Source organism: Streptopelia decaocto (assembly GCF_964273445.1).
Source record: "Streptopelia decaocto genome assembly, chromosome: 2".
Taxonomy (NCBI): domain Eukaryota; kingdom Metazoa; phylum Chordata; class Aves; order Columbiformes; family Columbidae; genus Streptopelia; species Streptopelia decaocto.
Window position 1 is genome coordinate 122,178,266 of NC_138655.1, and position 11,364 is coordinate 122,189,629.

Sequence of the window (11,364 nt, forward strand, 5' to 3'; positions counted from 1 at the left end):
GCTTAACAAAAATCTGACTTCAAATTTTTTGCATACAAAATAATGTGTGATCACTTCAGTGGCCTGTATGCAAACCTATATTCTGGAATAGATTAACAATCTGCCTTCTTGTCATACTACTTTTGTAGCTGTGAAATTATTTTTTTCAATCCACCCTCAAATGCAGCACTAGAAAGAATATTTTTGTTTTGTGAACAAAGTTGAACAGTTTATAAAATTGCTGAACATTGATTCTCTTAAGGTAAACTTCAAATAGAAGTCAGTTTCAGTTGCACACATAAAGATTTTAATGAATTGATTGGAAAAGTATTAAAAATTTTAAATACGGTTTTAAATAACAAATCGAATTTTGTGACAATGGGATTGTTTAGGTGAGGGCTTCAAATGCGCATCTGAAGAAAATTACATGACATGCTGTGAAAAACAGTGTTTTCAGAAATGTTCCTTTTTTTTTCTCTTTGTTTTTCACATGGTTGTCCCTGGGACTAGGACTAACTTTATAAGTCTCTAAACCATCGTTTAAATCTAAGAACTGGCAATTCAGTGTAGTATCCTTCAAAGAGCCCAAGCAGCAGTTAAGATATCAAGTGTTAAGTGGTACTCAGGATGACTTTGTGTTGTCTTTGTTTATACACTCTTGCTTTCAACATTATAATCAGGAATGAAAACTTTTGTCTGGCTAGAATAAACTTGTAGTGTTTCTGTGTTTAAGCTCTTCTGATGTTAAAAGTGATTCATGGTGCAGCTGATAAACCTAAGAACTTGGTGTATACAAGTGTGTGTTGTCTAACATAACTTTATTTTTTTTAAAGACACTCCCACCAGCTCCCACATTCTCACTTTCAGTTCTCTGCCCTCTACATTTTCTTAATGTAGCTGTGAGTAGCAACCTGCCCTGTAGACAGGATCAATGAAATGAAGCTGGTTAAAAAATAATCTGCAAACCTGTTCTCTGGGGGAAGGACAGCTTTGCCCTCCAGAGCTGGACCTGCCTGCAGGCACCTGGCAAGGCTGAGGGAGGATTTGAGAGGGAAATTTCAGCAGACAGTGTCCCTAGATCCCTGGTGTGACAACCTTGAAGTACTCCCACCATCCTTAGCAGAGCAAAGGGCTATGTTATGCCTTAAATGTCTGGTTTTTGTTACTTTGGGAGGAAAAGATAGATTGCTGAGGAGGCAGGCATCTCATCTTATCTTTCCCAAGATTTTGTGATTGATACTTTGGGCGGAAAAGAGAGATGGCCATGGAAGTAGAAAATAAAGGCAATTAACAGTGTTGCTGTGAAAGGCCTCATGGCCTAATTGGGATGATAGAGATGAACCATCTGGTGGACAACTACCAGAAGAAACTACAAACTGACAACTACACCTGATGGACAAAACAACTCACTTCTGGTCAGTACTGTGAACTTTCTCTTAGTTTGAAGACCCCAAACCCATTTCCAGAAGAGTCTTCCTAATTAGCATGAAGAGCAAACAGAGGGAGGAGACAAAACGCCCTTTCCTATCTTGCACGTAAGTGAACTGGGTTATACAATGACCTCATGCATGATATCAGCTGGTAGCATGTAAATCTTCAATGCGCCCCACCCCTCCAGAGGTTGTTGTTGGACTGATGTACCTGTGGAGCGGTGATATCTTACTCTCTCTCTCCCTCTGATATCTTAGTTTTCCTTCTCTCTCTCTCTTTTCCTTTTTCTTGAACATATAAAAGTAATATAATTGTAAGTTCTGTTGCTAAAGTCTTGTTATAGTTACTAATTGTTGCCAATCCACCATTTTTAGAAGGGCTTTTTGCTGTCAATGTATTGATAAGTTTTATGATATTATAACATACTTTTGCTAAGTCATTAATCACTGTAATTCATATTCCACCAAGTACTTTTAGTAAATTCATAACTGAATTGGACCCCTGGAGTGATTGTCTGTCATTCACTTCGCTTTACTGTGCAGAAATACCCAGAGTTAACTCCCACCTGATCTCATCTGTTGAGTCAGGGTGTGTGTCACATTCAGAATTAACTCATCCCTCATCCCATCTGTTGGGATGGGACACCTGGTGATGGAGAAAACAGCTGCCATTCCCAGCAAACTCAACTTTGCCTTGGCCACGCAAACTGCTACACCTTTGAGCTTTCACAAGTAAATGAGAATTGCTCTGAAGCTGTATCTGTCTGATGACTTTTACAGGGAAATCTAACAGGGTCATGTAGGTGGTTTCAGGGAAAGCATGTTTCCACCCATCTGCTAGGTCAGAAATGCTTACATGCCCAAAGTGAAAAATTGTGCCTTAGACAACACAATTTTTAGACAAAGCCATCACAGTGAGCATGTCACTCAGTGTAAGCACTGAAAATGCCCTGCAGGATGTAACCATCTATTTAAAATTTTCTGAAAGAAGGTCTGTGCATGAGTGTGGATAGCAGCAGTCCAGACTTCTCTCTGATAGTGGCTGGAATTATTAGTACTTTTACATTATTCAACATTAGTCTCTTTTGGGTCATACTTGTAGAGAGATGCAGTACTGATGTATTGTTCCAGGTAGCAGCACACTGTGACAGGTCAGTGAAACTGCTAAAAGCAGTCAAGAAGGATAGTTAACCAGGGAGCAATCTACCTAATCTTTTGGGTGATAAACATGTTTAACTGTATAAATAAAAAAGGCTAGAAGTGATCTAACTTGTTTCTCTCCAAGGAGCAGTGTCCCATATATCACTGCATAAAGGCTGAACAAGCATTTGGTGCTGAGCACTAAAGAATGAATCCACAAGAAAAGAAACTCCTTGGTTACAGTATACTCACATCCAAGGGAGAAAATACTGGGAGTGAATCATCTATCTAATCTAGCAAGCAAGGGCACAGAAAGAACCATGAACATGAAGCTATGGAACAGCAAATTCAAGCTAAAAACAAGACACACGTTGTTCTGATAGGAGTGATTGAAACAGATTATCAGGCGAAGTGATGGATTCTCCGTCTTTCAGTGTCTTCCAGAGAGGGCATGTTCTCTGATGAAGTGTCTTTTTTGTCAACTACAAGTTTCTCAGAGGACAGTTTGAAGGGCAGTAGCTGACTAGTTGAAGATCTCCTCTGAGCTCATACTCTCTAAACATGGTGCAAAGCCACAGATCTTACAGGCAAGACACAAAATGTATAAGATGCCACAGCTTTCTTTGGCAAGCTAAAGAAGGGAAGAGGAACAATAAGATACACAGTGAAAATGGAACCCTGAGAGAAGTAATGCTCCTGTGCAAGTACATCTAAAACAAATAGGCTGTGGGATGTAAATAGACTACAGTCCTAGGGTGTGAAGGGGTTGTACGAGCTTCTTTTATAATGCTTTACACGAGATCCCCTATTATCTTAAGTGTACATTAATTCAGGTGCAATATGCATAAACCAGAGCAAATCCACAAAGCTGCAGCATGAAAACAGCTGGAGTACTCCCTAATTACAAGGAACCCTTTCCATATGAGATGCCAGGGATGTGAGACGAAAATTGAAAACAATTCTGTACTGACATTTGTGCAACTGCAGTACGGAAGACACATGTGTTAGGTGCTTATCTGCATATACTCATTTTCCTGGCCAACTCCCTAATGTTTTCAAGGCGTAAGGCTCTAACAAGCATCCTACATATTCACCTGATGTGTAGGAAGCAGCTTGGTGCTTTACCGCAGGGAACAATAAGTGCCTTATCTCAGGGGCTCGATTCATGAAATAATCGCACCCTGCAGAGTTGGTAACACCACCTTCATCTAGGTGAAAATGCTATTTTCTAGCCCTGCCCTGGCACCTGCACAGGTGTCCTGCCTGCTTTGGGAAGTGATGTTGGCAATTTCTGGCGTGCCGTGTTTTTTATGTCCTCGCAGGCAGGCAGAAAGGTGGAACAGCAGAGGTGGCAGTGGCTGGTTGTCTCCTTGAAGCAAGAAAATGTGACCATCATGAAGCTGCACTTCTAAGCTGTGTTTCTGAAATGTCACTGCGAGATATATAGTGGGGGGTGGTAAGACTGAAATTACTGATTCACAATTCCCTAAAGTCTACACAAAGATTTTAATCCAGCAATAATATTAGTTTCCAATTTTACTCCTTTTTTGGGGGGTGTAGGGCCTTTGTAATGTGCCATTGACTTGATACTGCTAAAATCATGTGGCCTTAATCCTTTCTGTTGTTGTTGTTGATGTTAAATAGGAGTCAGTGTGATTATTATCTTGCAAAGTTTCAAATTTTTGTCATTTCCTTGGCACTATCATTTTACTGATACTATCAGGGGTACAGCAGAAGCTACTCTGAGCTGTTGTGGATTCATCATTAGCATAGAATCATATTGATTCTCCACATTTTTTTTTCAAGGCCGATCTACATGGACAGCCTAGAATACAATTGTTTAGCACTGAGCTTAAATTGAAAGTACTGTAGCTTTTTTTTTCAGTGCAGTTTGCCTCAAAGTAGAGTGAACAGCAGGAAATATTTGCAAATATGTTTGAGCCTTAAGAGTCAGTGTGTTTGAGTATTAAAAAATGTTTTTTTCTCCGTGGTGGATAAGTATTTTCTGATAGGTGCTTTTCAAATGGAAGTTAGAGACATACAGATGTTTGTTTGTTTGTTTGTTTCTGTGAGATGTTCAACAAGAAAGACTTATTTTTAAGGCATTTTATTCTATTCTGTCCCTATTTATGCTCTTTGAGCTCCCTGTGCAAACAGGTTGTTGTACAAAGGGAAAATAAGAAGAAAATTATGTGAAATGTTCATTTTAAAAGCAAAATCCCCCACATTCTATAAGACTGCCTAGTCCTCTACCTAGGCAGATGGTTCAAAGCTTTACACTTCTCACTTGGGCTAGAGTTGAAAATATGGCTCAGTTTTGAGTAAACTTAGACTAAATTATACATTCAACTGCACACCCGGTGAAACACCAAGTTTCTTAAGATCCCACTCCCAAACAAAGCCTTGCAGTATCCGCAATCCTATGCTTTATGTTTGTTCAAAATAGCACCCAAAGCCAAAAATCAAGATCATTAAGACCCAGCCTTGGTTACCTGTGTGCATCCCAGAAGGAGTTAATTAGGTATTTTCCCCCAGTTTCCAGCTCTCTTCCTTTAACTTTGTTATCAAGTCTGTTCAGTGATGAGTATGTCCCTTCTTTTTTTAAGCTTTATTATATATGAGATGTAGCTCACTGACACTGTATGCTCTATTGCTTCTTGAATTAGGCAAGTTCTGAGTGGATTGTTCTTTGAATGTTGCGTGCAGATTCATATGAGTACATCCTTCCCTGGGGGTGAACATAATCTTCTCCTTTCCCATTAAGGGGAGTGTGATTACAGCGGAGTGTTCTGTGACAGATGTGGGTATTATAAACACACTGTCAGCGCTTTCTGAATGACTCAGGCATTAGTTTTCCTTCCTACCAAACACCGACAGAATGCTCTGTGTATCTCTGCATTGTAAATTGTCATCTTGGTGTCAGCCTCCATTGATTTCTACACTGTATTTTAGCCAAGCACTGATAACTGTACATTGCAATGTATATGACTCCTCCTTCCTTCCTTCGTCTGTTCATTTGTTCCTGCCTCCTTTCTCCTGCTCTAATTGTGAGTGGGAGATTTTGTTCATTTTCAAATGGAAATCAGTCTAGATTTGCATTTATTCAGAGATGTCATCTAGCCTTTCCCCTTACCATCTTTTTATGCGTTTCTGGTTTCTGCTTTTTTTTTTTTTTCTATTAAGAGAAAACTGTCTTGAACTTTTGCACCTTTTTATTGGGTGTTAATGTAACTGTTCAAGTCAGTCAGCTCATGGCTCACTTCTCCTAAGAGTCTACTTTTTTATTATTACAAATCTGTAGCAAAACTGGAGAAGCACTCTGCCTTGCAGTACATTTTACACTTACACGAACATACAGACTGAAGACTTTTTATTCCTAGAGGTCCCACTTTCTTGTAATTCATTTCACGCTAAATAAAATGAAGGGCTATCAATTTTACCTCTGACTTGGAAACCAAAAAACAGAAGAAAGCTCAAGACTGAGAGCAAATCCCCATTGAAATTTAAATGGCTTCTTCGTAATGGAAGAAAGAACAGTAAAAACAAATAGTTTTTTGCATCCAAATGCAAATGGAGCTAGAGGAGCCTAAAGTGCATGTATCCTTTAAAGTTCTTCTGTCAAAACTAGTCCTTTTTTTCCCGTCATCTTGTTGAGCAGACTTGTGTCGCTATAGAAGGGAAATGATTTGTGAATGTTGTTGCATATAAAGGCAAATCTTCTGTTGCTTCTGAGTTCCCTTTTTTTAATTTTTTTTTCTTTTTTTCTTCTCAGAAGTTCAAAGCCTGCGGTCTGCGCACGTACCCTAGAACTCTAGGATGTTAAGCAAAGGGAATCCTCTGTCTTCTCCTGCAGCTCTGCAGTATGAGGATGTGGTGTACTCACCAGCGCCTGATCTTCTATCTCCAGGTTTGGACTCCCAGTTCTCAGCCAGAGCCACAACACTTACAGGGTTTGACAGACAGATTTTGGTGGGCTGCTTCCACTCTACATACCCCTGGCTGGGGGGCATTGCTGCTCTAACAGAGCTCACAGGTGGGTGCATTGCAGCAGCACAAGCACCCAGTCTTTCAGCTTAACTCAATCCCCCTTTCCCCAGCAATTTAAACCAGGGCACCAGGTTGGCACTGAAGCTGCTGAGATGCAGGAGTGTGTGCCATGCTGCTGACATGGAGTGGGACAGCAGAAGTGCAGGTAAAGATGCAAGGTGGACAGTTATGAGCTGTTACACCTTCATCTTCTGCACCCCATGAACCTGAACCTGAACCTGGCAGTCCTCCCATTCAGCACAAAACTCAGCCTTGGGAACACCAAGCAGAGCCCAGCCTCTGACTTCTTAAACATTGCAGTGTGCGGCTTTCAGTCTCTGTACAAATCTAGGCCTCAGAGAACTGAACCTGAAAGCATCAGCCAGAGCCTGGCTTCTCTCTTTCTTAAGTTGTAGAAGGGCCACAGAGTTGCTTTGCTAGTACTGCCCAGCCCAAAGCACAGACTGAATTGTAGTGGGATTTTATCCAGCTTTTCTTGTGGGCTAGTGTGTGTAGGTTGGCAGGAATTGCAAAGGTTCTGCCAAGTGAAGAATTCTCTAGTCCAGTCCACCCTCTAGCCCCATCCCTTCCAGGGTAGTGGTCCATGCAGGGCACTCTTCTGGAAAAGCTTTTTCACAAGGAGATATATGTCACTTCGCACAGCTCTTGGCATCCCATCCCCAATGCAGCTGGATCCCTCACTCACTCATAAATGGGTCCAGGCAGGGAAATGGGTTAAGCGTCTTTCTAACGACTTGTTTGCAAGAGTGTTCATGGGAAATGTAAATATTATAGACTCCATCCCAAACTAAGTCACACTCCAAACTCTCTTAGTATTGGTCTTAGTCTAATACCATATAGTGCCCTGTGTTCAAGAGTAATGTATAACAGGCAAAAGGACTCCACTTTCCCACAGGAGACATGGGACATGCCATTCCTTCAGAGAACAGAAATAAGGGAATATGGCTCCCGACTCCAGTCAGATGCTACAAGAACTGAGCATATGGCTTGTTCCTAACACCAGCTTTGTGAATGAGCCAGGGGGTAAGATTTGTTTGCAGATGTATTGAAAAATTGTGAGCAACAGTCTTGATTGGAGAAGGAAGGCCTGCATTTGCAAGGTAAATTATTGGGAGGAATCACACAAGTGACTCCAACCTCCTTCAATGCAGCTTTTTATATGGGGTCTCACTGAACAAAGAAGCAGGCAGGAAGGGCAACCCAAAAAGAATGAGGTGAGTAATTTTCTTCCTCAGTGGCTGCTGTTGCTGTGTTGTCTGTATAAGCAACTGTTTAACTCAGCAGTCTGTTAGAATGGAATTCATTTCAGATCCAAGCATTTTTCCATATTTTGGGTTCATATTTACATTTGTTAAGGTTAATAGACCTGACAACTTCTTCATGTTCTCACCAGGGAGCAGTCACTGACAAACCGTGGGAGGGACTGAAACAATATTCTCTACAGAAAGTAAAATCTGTGCATCATAGGGCTGTTCCACATGCCTCCTTAGCAACAGTCCTCAGTCCCTGTTGGTGTAAATCAGTGTAGTACCCCTGACTTTACCTCAGCAATGCTAATTTGCACCACCTGCAGATCTGACTGCTTATTCTTGCTAGTGATTTTTCCTGTGTTCTTCCAGTAACCACGGTAGAGACTCGGTATTCCCTAAATCCACTTAGTTCTTTTAGAGTCTGTCTTTCTTCTAAAGTGTTTCTGTTTCTATTTCTTCTGTGCTTGTGCTATAGAGTCCCACCTTTAAGTGCTCTATCTTGCCTTTGAGATGCCATCTGCAAAAAGTGATTTTTTAAGAGCACAGGTAGAAAGGAGAGGTCAGGCAAGAGGTACCTTTGGCCACTTAAGGCTGCATGCCTTTAAAAAAGAAAATAATACAGGAAGCCTGGAAATTCATTCAGGAGAGAATTGAATTGAATTTTTCAGGGTAATACATAATCTGGTGAAGCATGAATCTGCATTCCTTCTGCTGGCATCAGGGCTCTCAGGGTAACCAAGGCAGGGACATTACTGAGTCCAAGATGCTATTCTTTCAGCTTTCTTCCCCTTTCCAATCTCCACAGAGGACCATGGAGGCAAACTTTAAAATTCAAGCAGACAAGTAAGACCTAATAAGTTTGTACTTTTGAGCTGAACTGCAGTAGCTGGCATGTGCTTGCTCTAAACATAAAATAAATGTGAACTAAAATACAATAGCCAAATGGAAGAATTTAATGTAAAGTATTTTAATTGCATTTAAAACAGTATAAACAGTATGGTTAGGTCCTGTACCTAAGTTGATGTGTGATATCTTGCCACTGAGGGAATCAAATCCTATATGTGAGTACATAGAAAATACTCTTCTTTCTCCTTCTTCCAAGTTCAGTACAAGGAGGTGGGAACTGAAAGCTGTTACCAGTGTTTAAAGACCTTTGCTTTGCAGACTAGGTTTTCCAAACATTCATCCCCAAAGCTTGCCAGATGTTTTATTAGATAGTTTCATTGCATTCATTTGTGCTCTTGCCTTTAATGAAGTCTGGCCCAATCACTGCAGCACTCGCCCATGGAAAGATCTTCCACCACAATGCCTTGAGATCACAGGTCCCCATAATAAGTGTCTCCCATAAGTACCTGATAGTTAGTGTGAAGGGGTCAAGTTCTTGCTGTTAGCAAGCTTGTGTTGAAAAGAGTAAGTCAGCCTTTATTAGCATCTTGTATCAGCCTTTGTGACAGATGATACTGCTCTTTCCACAGGATTTCCAGCAACACATGCTGCATGTAGCCAAGTAGTAATCATAAATCATAGGTTTTTATTTGCAGACTAGCCTTCCTCTCACCATGCCTACCTCATTCCTTCACCTCCAGCTCCATTCTGTGTATTCTCTGGTGTTTGGGAAGCCCAGGAGCAGAAATGTCTTGGCTTGCAACCAAATGCACCTTCATAATCTTGTCATATCTTGTTTGCTGTGTGGGTTTTTGGTTGGTTGGTTGGTTGTTGTTTTTTTCATCAGGAATTTCTAGCAGACATCCTCTCCATAAAGTCTTCAGTTAGTTCTTTGTCAGATTAATCTTTACAGGCTGAAAATGCAGGAAGATGGCAAAAAAGTCAAATAAGGCCTCAAACATTTGTCCCTAAGTTAAGATGCTAAATATAAATGCAAACAGAAAAGGTAGACTGGAGCAGGGAGGAATGCTGTCTTGCAAGCAGCTTTTCTTCAGGGATAAATAAATTCAGAACATTTTAAGATACAGGCTGAATAGAGTATAATGCTGTATTTGTCTTCAGTTTTTATCATCACTGAGAAGAGTGAAAAACTGCCTCACCTGTAAGGGCTTGGAATATAATGAGCAAGAATGAGCTTCTCTGTCAGTCCTAATAGCTTTCCTTCGAACAGATAGTTGCAGTGAGGGAGATGCCACTTGTTCCAGCATTTACAGAGTAGCACTAGTTAACCACAAGTTTCTCTTTGCAGCTCAGCTGATTGTTTAGCAATACAGACACTTTCAATGGTATGCTGTGGAGCATCAGTTACAGGCATGTATGTAGCTAAGGGTGCACATAAAGAGAAGCAACACATATAAACGCACACAGAGAGGAGGAAAAGGCTAAAAAACAGGTAGCCTATAAACAAATGTAGCTGTTTCTCAGTTGTGCTCCATCATTTTAAATATATGAATTAAAACTTTATTTGAATTATAGTTTGCATAGAGTAACATCAAATTTGCTTGAAATATATCTTTATGCTAATATATTAATACAAGCATATAAAATACAGAATATATATGTACCATACATTTATTCACTGAGAGGTTAGCTTTAAATACACAAGTTCATTCTGAGCAGCACCGAAGATGTTATATTAAGTCCCTAAAACTGCAGGTTTATTAAACTTTAAACTTACAAGAGCAGCAGTACATGTTCTTATGTACCACTAGATGGTGACTTGTGTAATGAGTTGTTGACTTTTATCCTAAAATACATTTCTCTTTTTGTTGGAATGAAGCAGAATCATTATATTACTGTCTGCATTGTTAATAATTTACCTCTATTGGCATAAACATCCTGTTGGTCATAAGAGCCTAAGGAAGAACTATGGCAGAGTCTGTTTGGGATTCTGTACAACTCAAAACTTGTTTTGTTTTGTTAATAGGGGCTTCAGGATATCATGTAGAGATGTTTAGGCTACAATTCAGATGTCTCTTGAGCCAAAAAAGTATCCAAGGTTTACTTGAATTATGTAATGCCATGTGCATAATTTCATACAAATGGTAAGCCTTCCCACATTAGGAAAAACTGTCTCTCCTGGTGTATATTGTGTTTCCACTCAGAGCAGCCTCTTATTTTAGCCCTCTGCTATTGAAAGGCAAACTTCAAAATCATACTTGGCACCTTTCCCGACATGGCTGCAGCAACAAGATCAAACAAAAGCACTTTGTTTGGCAGCTGTAGTGTCGCTCTTCAGCTGGACAGGGGATCAGACTCTTATCAACAACAGGCTGTACCAAAGACCTGCTCACCGCCTCCATCCAGTGACACTTGTTGCTATTAATACTCTTCATCTGGCATAAAGGGTAAGAAAGCCTTTAGCTTCAGATAAGTGGTGAAAGTTCACTGATGACTATGCACTGAATAAGGAAAACAATAATTTCTCTCTCTCCTGTTAATGCACCATTGAGATGGAAGCTATTTAGAGGCGAATCTCTGGTTTTTGTACAACATACTTTGCTTTTGTACAAAACTTCCCACAATAGCGGGACCTATCTCTCATTGTTTAGCCCAGGCTGCAAATTTTTATC